Source organism: Carassius auratus, unplaced genomic scaffold (assembly GCF_003368295.1).
Source record: "Carassius auratus strain Wakin unplaced genomic scaffold, ASM336829v1 scaf_tig00217005, whole genome shotgun sequence".
NCBI classification, from domain to species: domain Eukaryota; kingdom Metazoa; phylum Chordata; class Actinopteri; order Cypriniformes; family Cyprinidae; genus Carassius; species Carassius auratus.
Genome location: NW_020528846.1, coordinates 37,982 through 53,263, shown reverse-complemented (window position 1 = coordinate 53,263; position 15,282 = coordinate 37,982). Strand labels below are relative to the sequence as shown.

Here is a 15,282-nt window from a genome sequence, read left to right as displayed (position 1 = left end):
TCACAACCTCGCCATCCTTTCCATTCTACCCCCTGCCCCAGTGCAGCCAAACCTCAGAAACAGGACGAATACACACACGCACACTGGCCTGGTCTGGCCTGGTCTGGCCTGGTCGGCAGGCTGCACAAGGGTGTCAGTTTGTTTCTGCAGCAGTCAAATTTCCCATCATTCCATAGACAAAAATAAACAGGGGCGTCCTGGAAGACTGTTGAAACGGCTCAGTGTATTCCGCCCCCTCAGACGGTGAGGTCATGAAAAGCTCTCCGCTTGCCCGCAGACCGTTGACTGCAGCAGGTAGTCGCATTCCCTCTCCTCTTTTTTTTCTCTTCCCTCCCGTCCTTGCTCATAAAATGTGGCACTCTAATACAGAATTCGTCTGCGAGATGCGGAGGAAGGTTTTCCACTTCCTGTCTGAGCAACATCAGCACGATTCTCGAACACAAAGAGACGTGAAAACATAAACACACACTAGTTCTACGACAAAACAAACACGGACATAAACAAAAAACTTGCTGAGAATAGCAATTAGAGAAGAAAAGTCTCTGTTTTTCTGTGTAAGCAGACCGTTCAACTCATAAACCGAAACATTCAGTACCGACAAAAACCAAACAGCTCAATCAGTGGAAGCGCTGTCGAGGATTGATGTGTGCAGGGTTGCAGGCTATAAGAAATTTACAGAGTGCAGGTGATGAAGAGTGTATTATCCTTGAATCAAACTACACTGCAACACTCACCTTCCTCTACAAGGGCAGCACGGCCAGAAAAGGTTACTTGGGGATGTTGACAAAAAGTAAAAAAAGCATTGCAAAGTGTTGGTTAAAAGGCCCAGAAATATAGAGAAAATATATAAAAAAATAAAAACAAACTACAAAATACAGCTAGAAAGGTTTAATGGTCTAATTAGCTTCTTTGAGCAATTTTCAGAAATGAAGTCTCTAGGTACAGCTGTTCTCTGCCTCCCCTTTTCTGGCCAGTGGTTTGCCATTCTGTTGCATCTCGCCCAGAACTCTGATCCACTCAGCACTGACCGATGAGGAAATTACCGCCTAAGAGCTGGTGCCGCTGATACAGCTAAAAGAATGTTAAAGTAATGAGATGCAGGGAGGAATTTGTGATTAGAGCTCACTGATCTATGTAAGCCATTACTTATTATCATGAAAGGAAAATAACTTTGGTCATCTTTCTGCCAGTGAGGGGCGACTTCCTGAAGGGGCAACCTACCTATAATCCTGCCAAGCTTCCATTTTGCTAGGAACAACTGGGCATAGAAAGCACAGCCCAGTTAAATTAAATAGAGGACTGTGCTATATCGGAAAAAAGCTCGTGTTCGTTATGTGTTGCACATTATACCATCCTGAAAATAATCTACAAAATGTATTTGATTGGCAAGATATAGAAACACTAAGATAAACACTGTGTTGTGCTGCTTTTGGGGTAAATTGCAACCTCTCGTGCTCCTAGTTGGTGACCCACAATCTTGTGGCTTAAAAACCAGCACTGTTACAGGAATCTGTAGACTTTCCAAGAATAAGATTTTGATGTCTAACAATTTGGAAGCATCAGAAGGACAATTTTAGTATTTTGTGAAAACTACAAGATATGCTAAAAAAAATTATCCAATTTTTTGGCAAGTCCCAGCTTAGAGGTCTTAACCTGTGTCCAAAATATTACATTTTTTATTTTAAGTTTATGTTTTTGACATTATCCGTTGAACTGCTAAGTAATGACAAGAGATGTCGATTATCTGTTAAACTGCTATTTATTGTCACGTTTGAATACAAACTCCTTTAAATTACCAAAGACCAATTGTTCAATTTTGTCCAATTTCTGAGTGACAGCTAACTTTAGGCTAAATTTGCAACCCCATTACCTTTTGTTATGCATGTATGTATTTATGAATTAATTACATGGTAACACACTAACATAGGATTCAATAGGTTAAGATAAGTTAGTGTCATTGAGACTTAATTTTTGCATCAGTTACTACTAATTTATATAATTCATGTTTGCTCATAATACATTCAGGTTTATATAACCAGAGGCAAAAAAAAAAAAAAAACCTTAAGTATGCTTTGTGCTGAAATAAATAGAAATCTAGCTCAATCCATGCTATAAATATTGTCAGTTCATGATACCTAATGTATTAACTAATGTTACAAATTCAGAAGTGTTCCTTCTCATAAAAAAAGTTGCAATTTTCATTTAATGTATTATTCTGTATTTAGACCAATATTTTGGTAAAAGGGTTGTAAAAACAGCAAAGTTCTGCATAGTTTGATCTCCTGGGGCGCACAGTCAGCACTTTCTAAAGGTTAAGTACCTAATTTCACGTTCATTTGTTGAAAAAAAAAAAAAAAGAAAAGAAAATGGCCATTTTTTGCACCTTCTTTATGGAAAGTGTCCAGTATGCCAGGTTGGTCGAGAGATTCTCCCTGTATTCTGTGGCAAGTACTCTACAATGACAGACAGTGAACAACTTAAAGAAAAGAAAATAAGAGAAGTTCTGGCTTCCTGTGCTGAAACACACACAGCCGAAGGATTATGACGGGTCATGTGTGGAGCGCAGGTAGGGCTTCAATGACTACTCCTGGACGAAGTAAAAGATTAGAGGGCCTAGTCATTTGTAAAATGTCATCAGTAATTACGGACTTATGATAATAATGATAAGCAGAAAAGATTATTTATCATTTGCCTATTTTTTCTCCTCAACAGGAAACAGCCCCACCCATCCCATTCATCTGCACTGGTGAGGTGGAACTACATCTGTGTAATATTCCTTCTCAGGTCTGGCTCCACACCATTACAAAGGGGATGGAGTAACAATAAAAGAAAAGGCTATAAAGAAGAAAATGAAATACATTAAGAAAGAAATCCCAATGGAAATTCAATATACTGGAGTCCCAGAAACATACAGTGTGGCTTATCAAAGCAGCTGTCACTAAATATAATTTGAGGCAGTGGGTGGAAATGTAAACGATGGCAGACCTAATGAATTTCATTTCAGGCCTGCCCAAAGTTGACGTATTGTTTATCACAACACTTTTCTCCTTGCAATGACTCATTTACGCTGTACTGGCATTTGCCCGCACTTTGAGGCCTGTGAACCTTTCACAGTAAATTGAGTGCTATGGGTAAAGAATTTAAGGTGTATTCGTCACATAATAAATACACAAATGGGAAACGCAATACAGAGATATTTCTCTTCACTAGATCACAAAGCAGAGCTGTAGAAAACACAGGAGTTTGCAACAGTAAAGAGTAGCAAGGAATAAGCAATACTGTGAAACAGCAATGGTAGTTCATCTGCATTTTACAAGAATGGAATAACCACAGGGGGATCGGAGGAAACTGTAAAGAACTAAAACTTCTTAAATAACACTTTTTAAATATATGCAGTTGATTTCTCTTATAGTCTGAGAAAAAAATAGTTTTTAACTATAATGTGATTAACTATAATGATAAACTACAAATTGTTAAAAGTGAGTACATTTCACACAGTGGTTGGATCGTTTTTTTGTACAATAGCTCTGAATGATTTAACAGATTGAATCACTCAATAGACTGAATGATTCAATGACTCACTCACTCAATGACTTTTTTTTTCCTCACTTTTTCACTTTGATTGATACAAACATTGTAAATTCCCAGTACGGGAAACTGATGTAAAATAATTAAAATGTAGGTAATTTTCTATTTTATTTTTCAGTAATAATTCAGTATTAATTCACACATTATCACTGATAGCTAAAATTAATTAAATTAATTTTAATAAAGCACGAGTACGATTTTTCCTGCATAACTGATTCAACTGCATAATACACAAAAAATTATTTTGAAAGAAAACGCTTCCTCGTGTTCTCGTCCTAGAACCATCTTAAAGAAACAAAAATGTTGTCCTTTGTGCAGTATCCAAACAAGCCTTTGATCTAAAATTACAATATACATATATATTTATATCCATATGCATCATCAATATGCAAATGAGAATCTAATAGATCCTTAATGAAGAACATGCTTGTTGTAATCAAAGCTTTCTGTTCCTAAGCCACTATCCCTCTTTGATACTCCATGGGTAATCGTGCATTCAGAGACATGTGGACACAAAGTGCTAGGGGAAATGAGTTGCTAGTTCCTTCGGTTTTGTGCAGGGAAACCTGACTGAAAGAAATGAATTGGTATTTTGGGGATCAGCAGGAGAAAATGACACCGGTTGCTCGGTTGGTCTTTGAAAAAAGAAAAACTTGGGGTCCTTGAAACGGCAATTCTGACTAGGAGCTGACATGGGCAGCAAACTGGCAACCCTTCTAAAACCACGGAAATGCTCCCGAGCCGACGTAGGGAATAGGGAAATGGGAAGCTCTAGCCGCCATACACTCCAGGAGCTACACAAAGGGGCTGCCTTATTAGCAAGATACCCAGACAGAAGTCTTTCAGAAAGCAGAAATGGTGGAGAAAGGTGAGGAAGGGAGGCTCCCCAGGGAGTAACCATCTGTCTGCAGAAAGGTACGAAGCATCTCACCCTCCTCACCTGTGCCACCAATCATTCCAATTTCTGCCACTCCATATCATGGATACACCAAAGCAGCAATTAATACATAATCTCCCACATTCATCCACACAGCTGCTCAAACATGCCATTAACTTCACAGAACAGGATTGGTAAAGCATTCTTAGAGAAGAGGCTACCTGGGTTATACAACAGCTGTTGGATTTAATGTCATTGTGCACCCCTGTGCCTCACCTGCCTGATGTGCCTGCCCCATTCTGCAAGGTAATCACACATTTTCTGGCTGCCAAGCACAGCTGTCTTGTGTTTGTGTTTGTTTAGAGACCTCTGGCTCCTCCCACTTATCCCTTGCTACTGAGCTTGCTGTTGCATCGCAACCAGATGACAGACTTTGAAAGTGAAAGTGTTGTGACATACAGCCAAGTATGGTGACCCAAACTCAGAATTAATGCTCTGCATTTAACCCATGCAAAGTGCGCACACCCAAACACACACACACACCATGAACAAGGGACACTAATGCCGGCCTGAGACTCGAACTCACAACCTTAGGGTTAGAAGTCAAACTCTCTAACCATTAGGCCAAAACTTCCCCACAACTCATTTCTGAACCAGTGTCGTCTCCTGAAGCCTGGCACCTTATATACAGCAGAATAATAGGTAAGCCGTCTCTCCATTAGACTGCAAAGAGAAGCTAATCAGCAGCTACCAAGACACCTTCCCCTTTTTATTCCTCTTTCCACAACATTCCTTTCCTGCTGTCTATCCATACAGCATGTTAAATGTGAACTAACTGCCTGCCTGAACTCAACTAAACTATAAATCCAAAGAGGGAACTGGGTGTTGGGGAAAAGCATGTGAAAAAATTGGGAAAGGAAGGGAGAAAACAGTGAATGTCACCTTCCTCAAAGGCCCAGTTAATCCAACACTCAGCAAAAATTCAAGAGCAGATTGTATTCATTAAGGAACAAAAAGGGGCTCCTGTCTCTTTGACGCGGGCAAGGCGGCACTGGACTCTGGAATCCACAGCCAGGCTTGGTGTCAGATTGGGATCAAATGTGGTCAGAATCATATCTAAATAGGAATCTGGGATGGAAAGCGTTCCAGGGAAGCTGACCACACATGAAGAGAAACAAAAGGAAATAGGTGAAGAAAAAAAAAATGGAGCTGAAAGCCATTAGTTTGGTTTCACATGCCTTCTCTCACATAATATGACACAAACAGATCGTCACTGACCTTGTAGGAGTTTTGGACTTTGGCTGTCACATTTAAAAAGAAGTATAGAATTATATTTACATTTGTATAGTATATAAAACTGTATAGCTTTAATTATATAAATGTGTAAAAATAATAAATACATTAATAAAATTATTTTTATCTATTTTATTCATTTAAAAATATACAATATATATTTTTTATGAATCTAAAATAACAGAAAATGAAACTAAAAATAAATAAATAAATAAACAAATAAAATAATTTAAAAGGCAGTAGTAAAACATCTCCTGATAACCTACCAATTAATTCAGTACTTTTTTAATATGTTCTCAATCAGTCATCCTTCACATCTGTTGACTTTTAGGGGTTTAAAAAAATACATTCTCAAAATAATAAAACAACAGGTAATGAAGGTCGGGCTGATGCAAATCACATCAAACACTATTCTGAAGATCTTCATGCAACACTAGCTGAATGCTATTCAGTGCTACAAAGACAGAAGATGAAGTTTGCGAAGTCTAAGTAGAGACCACTGGGAGCAAAGTTCAGTATGATCTGCAGGGTTGTGGCTGGAGGCTTAATTATGTAATAACAATAGGATTAACTTTAGAGATGCTGAAGTTCTAAGAAACTACATAAAAGGATAACCGCATGATTAGTCTTCACAGATGAAAACGCATATCCGTTTGCTCCAGGGGTTGACCAATGCCAGCACCAAGCACAGCGGGAATATCAATCTGGGGCAATTAACGTGACCTGCAACTGGCAGGAGGTCAGCTGCAAAAAAAAGCGTACCTTTTGAACACAACCCTAAACAATGACTGTGTGGCAGAGTTCAGCCACAATGCATCGGGGGGTTAATTGCTGATCGCTGGACAGGCTAGAGAAGGCGCCAGCAGGCAGATTCTGGGTAGCATGCAGGAGAATGCTGGACCAGGAATAATGAGCTCTGACATGAGGCGACGCCGGTAACGGGCCAGAAGGCCGAACGCTGCCACAGGGACAGAATGCCTCTCTATGGGTATGTGGCAAGACAGGAGGAAGCTGGAATTCAGAGTCAAGGGCAAACAGGCATTTAAAAAATAGGGAGGCATGTTGTTTAATCATCAATTTAAGACATTAGAGAAAAGGGAGATTTCTAGAGACTGCTTAAAATACAATGGCCTTTCTTACCATTAATGTACAGATATATATAGATTAGATATAGTATTTATATATAGATCTGAACATAAATCAAACAATGCATTGACATGCAATGAATACAATGGTTTTTATGTCTCAAAGGACAAAAATGACACAAAATTCTGCTCCACAAGAAAAGCTGACTTCCACATCCCTTACCATTTTTCTCAATGATTTATGTTGAGGGAAAATTATGTTCATTACCATCATACAGTGTCATTAGTTTAATATTCTAAATGTTAGCCCAGATTAGATGAAATCACATATTCTTTGGAGAGTCACAAAAATCAAATCGCCTCAAATAAAAACTTGGGGAAAAAACAATCAAAAAAACACATTTTATTTTCATTGTGATTTAAAGGCTCATTTTATTTGCCATTTTAAAAGCCAGGTCAAAAATAAATTTGTTGCATAAACTAAACTCAAAACTGTGGCTTAAAGAATTTTTAATTTATTCCACTCTATCAACTTTTACAATGTTGTGGTAACTTAGTCACTAAGTGGGAGGATGGAAGATTATAATATTGTAGGCGATGCAGATCTTTTTTTTTATTTTTTTATTGCTGCAATCAACTAATAAATGTTAGCTAAATGTGAGAAACAAAAAAGTGGTTTATAATTATAACACTTTTTTTTCACAATTCAAAAAGACAGTAGATCAATATTTATGCCACTAAATAAGTATTCATTATCAAATATGCAACAAAATCCAAGAAGAGCATTAAAGAAAAAATCTGTTCTGGATTCTAAAAAGGCAACTCCCAAGCCAAACCCCTTCATCACAAAGTCTCCGTCTCAGTTATCAATCTCCTCTCCAGATCTGAGTGCTAAAACAGGTCTGAGCCTTGGCTCCAGACTGGGTTCTTCAGGTTCTTTGATAAGGAACCCCTCCCTGGCTGAGCTGCGTTTTATAATGCGATAGATGACTCATACGCCAAGTCATGGTAACTCAAAAAATATTGTGACGGACTTCAGATTCCTTCTGAGTCCCATTAAGCCCTAGCAGTCCCAAAAAAATGTTCTGATTCAACATTTCCTGAGGGCTAGAGGCCTCCACCTCCACCCCGAAGCTTTCACACACTCACTGACACGCCTAGCCTAATGACTTAACCACTGAACGTACCACGCCCTGCCCTCTTCTCCTGCCAACCGGTTTCCAGAACCATCCAGGGAGGACGTATGGCTCGCAAACCCCATTCCCATTGACTTCCTTTTCTTTTTGGGCCAGCGTGTTACATCAATGATGCCTTTTGGATGGGAGATGCACATGAAGGAACGATTCCCAGCAAGGGCCTCTTGTTACTCAGAGCTCTGCATTTAAGGGACTTAAAACATAGGCAAACAAGAAGGGTAGTGAACGGAAATCATGTCAGAAAATTGATCGAGAGCCACTCCTTCTCGCTGTCAGCCGACTTGGTGATCAAAAAGGAACATGGAGCTTTAACGTATACATAAATACACAGAATACACTGCCAAGCTGTTGAATCCACACCATCGCACGACCTTGAGTTTGGAGAAAAACATTTAACCACAGCCTAATTCTGCTTCAAATGTCAGACAGTGAATGCATTACATGAAAAAGCCTTTGTAGAACTCTTGTTTTCACTAGCTGTGCATCTTTAAGCAGTCTCCATCTGCTGTTTTTTGCATGCTCACTTTTAAGAACTGCATGAAAAAACCCGAATCACTACCCAAATCACAGTGACACTAAAGACATTATACGTCCTGATTTTTATATGCTCATCATAACACATGCTTCCTTGCAGCTGAAGCCACTGTGTCAGATTCACCATGTGAAGGAAGAGACTGAGGAATATCGGAAGCCAGGTGACAAACACAAATACATTGCTACCGATATAAGACAGTCATTATGTACAGGTCATTGTTTTACGTTTCACTTTTTTTCATAGTTTGGCTGGTCCTGCGACTTATAGTCAGGTGCGACTTATTTATCAAAATTTATTTGACATGAACCTAGAGAAATGAACCAAGAGAAAACATTACCGTCTACAGCTGCCAGAGGGCGCTCTATGCTGCCAGAGATGCTGCTCAGTGCTCCTGTAGTCTACACTGAGCAGCATAGAGCACCTTTTCGCAGCTGTAGACCGTAATGTTTTCTCTTGGTTCTTGGTTCTAAATAAATGCGACTTATAGTCCAGTGCGACTTATACATGTTTTTTTTCCTCATCGTGACATATTTTTGGACTGATGCGACTTATACTCAGGTGCGACTTATACTCCGAAAAATACAGTATCTAGAGTTATTTTTGTTGTATAAAAAAAGAAGAATCAAAAAATCAAATTACTAATCCTAAGACAAATTCGATAGAGATACAAATTAAATAAACTTGTTTGTCAAATACAGTAGGTTTATTTGAAACGTATACTTTATTTAACATTATTTGTTGTTTAGTTAACATTCATGACACAGATGGGTATTTAATTAGGCCGCTGTCCCTTTAAGAATGCATGGATGTAATAAACTGACACATATCCAGTTTTCGGCAACCTGTTTACCTTCACTTTACCTTCACTTTGTATATGACAATTCAGGCATAAAGACAACTAACTGATCACGGCCTGTCTGAGAGAACTGGGATCATGTGTGTGCACGCACGAAAAAACAGCAGTTCTGGTTTGTCATTCGGCGTGATTCTACCCAGCCCGCCTTCACTAACTGCAAGTTAATTGATAACGGACTGTGAACGAATGGTAGTTTTTTTCTATAACTCTCTTGGCTACCTTTGATTAGGCTGTTCTTGCGTGACAGAAAACTACTACTACTGTTAAAAGTGAAACATTAAAAATGAAAAGAAATAGTGTGATATCTATGAATACAGTGATTTAAGAAAGAGGTAATAATATCTCTTGTATGAGCTATTTTAATGACATAATCCACCAGGCCAGATTAAGCAGAGCACTGCTTCCTCACAAAGTGTATCGGTCATAATTTCCTTCACTGAGGTGTGCAGTGCAATCTAAATTCTGAGGGTACAGGGCACAACGCCAGCTGCATCCATCACTCATGAATCCAGCGCCATGGGAAGAGGTCTTTCCGTTGGATTTGAGTGTTTAGTCCACTATCCAAAGTTCAGGTAAAGTATATGTTCCAGTTTTTGGTTTTGTTTTGTCTCTAAGCATTGAGGACCACAATGGCTCTGTTATTGTGTCTGCAGCTCTCTAACCACTTCAATTAGTCTGGCCAGGCTTTTGAGCTGCAGAGGGTCTCTGCACATACTGACTTCATTAAAACCCACGATCACACAGACCAACAGACACACACACACACACAAACAACTTAAGCCTTACATAGATCCCACCCCAGCAGTAGTATGAAAGGAATGGAGAAGCAATTGAAAACTCTTCAGCGTCATGGGCACTGCTGCTCCATAATAAGAGAAACCCAAAAACAAGGATGGATGGCCAGTGTTGGAACAGGTCAGTGAAATGCGGTCAATACATCCCACACCTGTTGGTCGTGTACATATACTCATTAAATAATTTGTACAATTTATTGTACAGAAAACATTTTTTCCTTTATTTTATTATTATTATAAAAAATGTTTAATATAAAAAAAACAACTGTGTGCATTTATTATTATTTTATACAAATTATATAATTAAACAAAATATTACATAGAAATTTAAAAATATAATTATATTTGCAATACAATTAACATAAATCAACCATTATTATTACTATTATTATCATTGTTATATTTTAATATAAGCTGTATAATTATAATTATTTTTCAATGTTTTTTTTAGCAATACATTTATGTTATTTATTTATTTACATTTATTTATTTATCTGTCTGTCTATCTGTTTGCTTGCTTTGTTTGTGTAATGAAGCCAGTGAAAATATTAGCAGAGCAAGAAAAAAAGATGCCAGCAGCGGTAAAGAAATCCTGTTGAGCCTGGTCACATGGCTTAAAAACTGAAAAAGAAATTCAGATATTTCTGAAAAGACTTAGAAAGAGTGGACAGGCAGAGAACATTGCTTACCCTTAAGAGTGACTGAGACTCTTCCTTGGAGCTCTTGCTGTCGGTAGAACTTGGGTACTGCTGCCCGGCTTTCTCTGCACCGCTAGTTGGTGTCCCCGGCAGGTAGCCTTTAGCATCTGCGCTGAGGCTGAAGATCAGTCCTGATGAGTCTCTAAGCATGGTCGCCCCCTTCTGCTGCTGGTCTTTTACCCCAGCTGCCACAGCATTCAGTAGACCCAGTGTGGCCTGGGGGAACGGGGCTGGGCTTCCCCTAAGAATCTCCCCTGCACGTTCTTTGGGCACCCACACCAGGCTCTGTGCATGTTGTTCCCCACCTCGGACTCCACTGCCAGTCACAGGTCCCAGCGCTTCAACCCAGCCTTTCTCCTTCTCATCCTGGGCCTCACTCTTCACGACCTCTGAGCCGGGAAGCGGCTCGGCTCTGCTGCCCACTGTGGGCACCAGACTATAGAGTCTCAGATCACCTTTGCTCTCCTCTTTGATGCGGAGGGTTGAGGGAGCAGAGCAGCCGTTGGCAGGAGCAGAGGCTGGATCCGCAGAGTCCTGGCAGTGGGCGGAGTTAAAGTGGTCCAGCAGCGCCGTGGTGTCCGTGGCAGTGAAACTACAATGCCGACAACGACAGCAGCCATGAACTCTCCTGCAAAGAGTATAAGAGATGGTCTCAACAATCATGATCTATATCATTCTTCGTGAATAAAACAGTCGTTTCGCATACTACCATGCTATTTGGCCCACAGAGAGCCATCTACGAGACAAAAGACTAATTCACATCCTGAATATGTGTACTTTCTCCTTATCTGACGACTCTGTCCCCCTGAGCTTGGTCTGAATCCCTGTAATGCTGTGTAATTACAGTTTACTCAGCTATTTTCGTCTGCATAATGGCTCTTTGTTCTATTCCAAATAAAGGAAACAAAGAGCTGCTCCAAACTCTCCGCAAAGGAAAGCTAAATGAACAGTCTGCTATCCTTTAGGTAAATTATTGTGACATTCTTTACAGAAACACCAGTGATTTTATATAAGCTTGTACTTCCTGTTTGAAATTGACCACTGTCAGAGAAGTATGGGGAAATGTACTCCACCCAAAAAAAACTATGTTTATTTTGCATGCATCAGTAGATGTGCTTTGACAATGGCCTTTCGTTGATGGGTTTGGCTGTAAGTGCTAACTGTACCACAATGGAGGATTTTCACTGAATGAGATGTGTAGAAAGTCTTTAGTGTTGAACGTTCAAGGTCAAATCAAGTTATTAATACCCTTTGCCAAGATCATTTATAAATTAAATAATAAAAACAATAATAATAATAAAAAAAAACACTTTAACTCGCTCATCAAGTATCAGCAATTCATATGATATTGTATAGTAAGTTATACAACAATTTCTTAAATCTAAGAAGCGTTTCAAGAGTGCTGTTATCTAGTGAGTCCAACAGAACCATGACATTTCACTGGGAACTGGAAATGGGAAGATTTAGTGCATTTCTCCGGCTTCTTTTGGAATTATTCTGGGGAACAAAATCATATTTATAAAAAAAAAAAAAAAAAACTGCCATTTAGGTACCACTTTGTAATAGCTTCTTGATTATAGAACCACTGTACAAATACACACTGTGCTTCAGTAATACTCCTTAATATAAAATATGACTTGCCCAATAAAACTAAATACAAATTACTTTAGACATGGGACTGAAACTATGTGCACCTAGGAGGAAATATTATAAACGGTTCAAAAGTTTGTCGGTTTTTTTATTTTATTTAGTTTTTTGTTGTTGTTGTTTATTTAGCAGGTACACCTTTGATTTATCGAAAACAGTAAAGGCAGTTACAGTACATCCATTTGTTACAAAAGCTTTTGTTTTTTCTTTTTTTTTTTTATAAATGTTGTTTTCGTAAATTTGTATTCATCATAGAATCCTGACAAAAACACAAAAATATAAAGCAAAACAACATAAAATAGGATGTGACTGACAATGTAAACTTTCACAAACACAGAATTCTACAAGTGTGTTCGTGTACTTGTGTATAGAAATCTGGCTAAATGTAATACATGTGGCATCTAGATGTTTTGCTCTCTTTCTTCTACTTTTTATCCATCCCAGTCAAACACAGAGTGCATTCTTTGGGCAACGAAAGCTGTCTGGTGTTACCACAAATGCCCACTAGAGCCCTATCCTTCAAGCTGAATATCAGTGTAAGATTTTCTTTATATTGTGGAAAAAAACAAATAAACACAAATATTTCTGATATCTGTTACCCAGTAAACAGCCTCTCACAATCTGACACTGTATCGAACCAGGATGGATAAAAAGCAAGAGAAGAAGAAAGAGAGCAAAACAGCTAGATGCCATGTCTGCCCCTCTAAGCACCAAAGGAGGGACGGAGTGGTAAAAGTGCTTTTCATCATTGCTGCTGCCTGACTTTCCCAGCATGCAGTTCTGTAATTTGCTCCCCTTAGGTACACGAAGGCAGGGGCAGATCAAACATTGGTGCACTCCAGCGACTGGTGAGGTGTGAGAAAGCCTACAATCCATTGCATGTAGCCCTGATTACAGACAACACAATGTTTAGATCTCAGGAGGAAAAAAACATTAGATACACACATCCAAATATTACTTTGCAAAGTCCAAAAAACAACATAACTGCGCGTTTTGTTTGCTATATTTTAGGTAAAAGTCATTTAAAGAAAAACATCTACACATCTGAAGGCCATTTAAACTTCTGTGAAGTTGTTTTATGAGGACCAGTTACCGTAAGCGACAGACACACAGATTCATTCAGTTATCATTAATCAGTACCAGACAAAACTAGCTTTCCCCACCACCACCGACCAAGACTCAAGTGTTTTCCAACAAAGTATGGGCTGCTTCCAAAACAAATCGTATTCTTTGGTCACTGACACGGAGCATAAATACGTGTGTCAAACCCTGCAACCCAGAACTGATTGTTTTCTGGCAGGAGTTCTGTTAACGGTGACGTTTTTACATGGAGTACTTGATGTGAAACTTCTATTCTAACACGCAATGCCTTCATGGACTTAATCATACAGGTTCATATCTTACATTGAGAGTCCCATTATTTGCACAAATGTAATGTTATATTTTCTAAAACATCTAAATGACACTTTTCTAAATCAGCAGTAAATGTTTTAATGTTTAAATTTCAGTAGAGTTCAGTTCACAACATCACATATACAGTATATGTGACAGTAATATATGTGTCAAATTAATCCTGATCTTTTTAACCTTCTATTCATGAAAGAATCCCGGGGGGGGGTACATCATGGTTTCCACAAAAATATGAAGTTTTCCAAAATTTATTAGAATATTTCTTCCAAAATCAGCATATTATAATTATTTTTGAATGATCATGTGACATTAAAGACTTGACTTCTTATGGCTGCTAAAAATTCAACTTTGCCATATTAATAACATAACAATAAACTGCATTTTAAAATGTACTGAAATGGATAAAACTAAGTTATTTTGAAATTAATATATTTCTCCTTAAATGTCAAGATAAATGTAAAGATAACATGAATTAACCTAAAAAGCAAGCAGCAACAAAAACAATGCCCCTTGTGTAACCTTCATTTAAATTAACTAAGTAAATAATGAAACCTGATTTCTGAAAACATCTGCTAATGTCTATCACAAGTACAGTGCATTACACCAATATTAATGATAGTTTCATCAAATAAGTTTTAATTAAAATGCTGACAGGTTGTCACATTTCTTGTGATGTAAAAAAACAACAACAACACATTAAGACCCAAAACGAAACAAAGTGTTAATCCCAGCTGGATCTGCTTGATAATGAGGTACAAATGTTTTAATGATCTCCTTGATTTAACCTGATTTACAATGGTGATCTTAGAATTATTTTGTATAATTTAAGCTGTCGGGTCAGATCCTGTGGGAAATGTCAGTCTTCCGTCATTTGTTGGAATTTGCCTGATTACGTCACAATGGGAGGTGTGTTAATAGTTCTGACAGCTCATAACCATAACTAATGAGCAGCATAATTAACACAATGAATAGTTCAAAAAGTTATTAACTCAAAACCCAAAAATCCTTTACAAGCATGAAGGAAATAGACAGAGCCTGTGACACAACTCATCAACTGGCATTTCAGAGACGATGACAACTTCATGGTGATGGTTCGATGACTTCAAAGGATTTAAATCAGCCTAGACATGGCCTTTTCTTGCTGCCTTTTCTCCTTGATTCACAACTCTAAAAAGCAGGTAGCAAAAGCAGGTTACTTCATTTGACTGGGTCACAAGAAAGAGCTAAAACGGTAGCAGGGAGTTTGTCTTTCCACCCCTCTCATACTGAGGCAGAGCGGTAATAACTGTATAAAGGCTCAGCA

General features: G+C 38.4%; 1 pseudogene; it reads right to left on the bottom strand.

The window, feature by feature from the left end:
• Window positions 1-15,282, bottom strand: part of LOC113099671 (zinc finger transcription factor Trps1-like) — a 103,344-nt pseudogene that overhangs the window by 51,261 nt on the left and 36,801 nt on the right.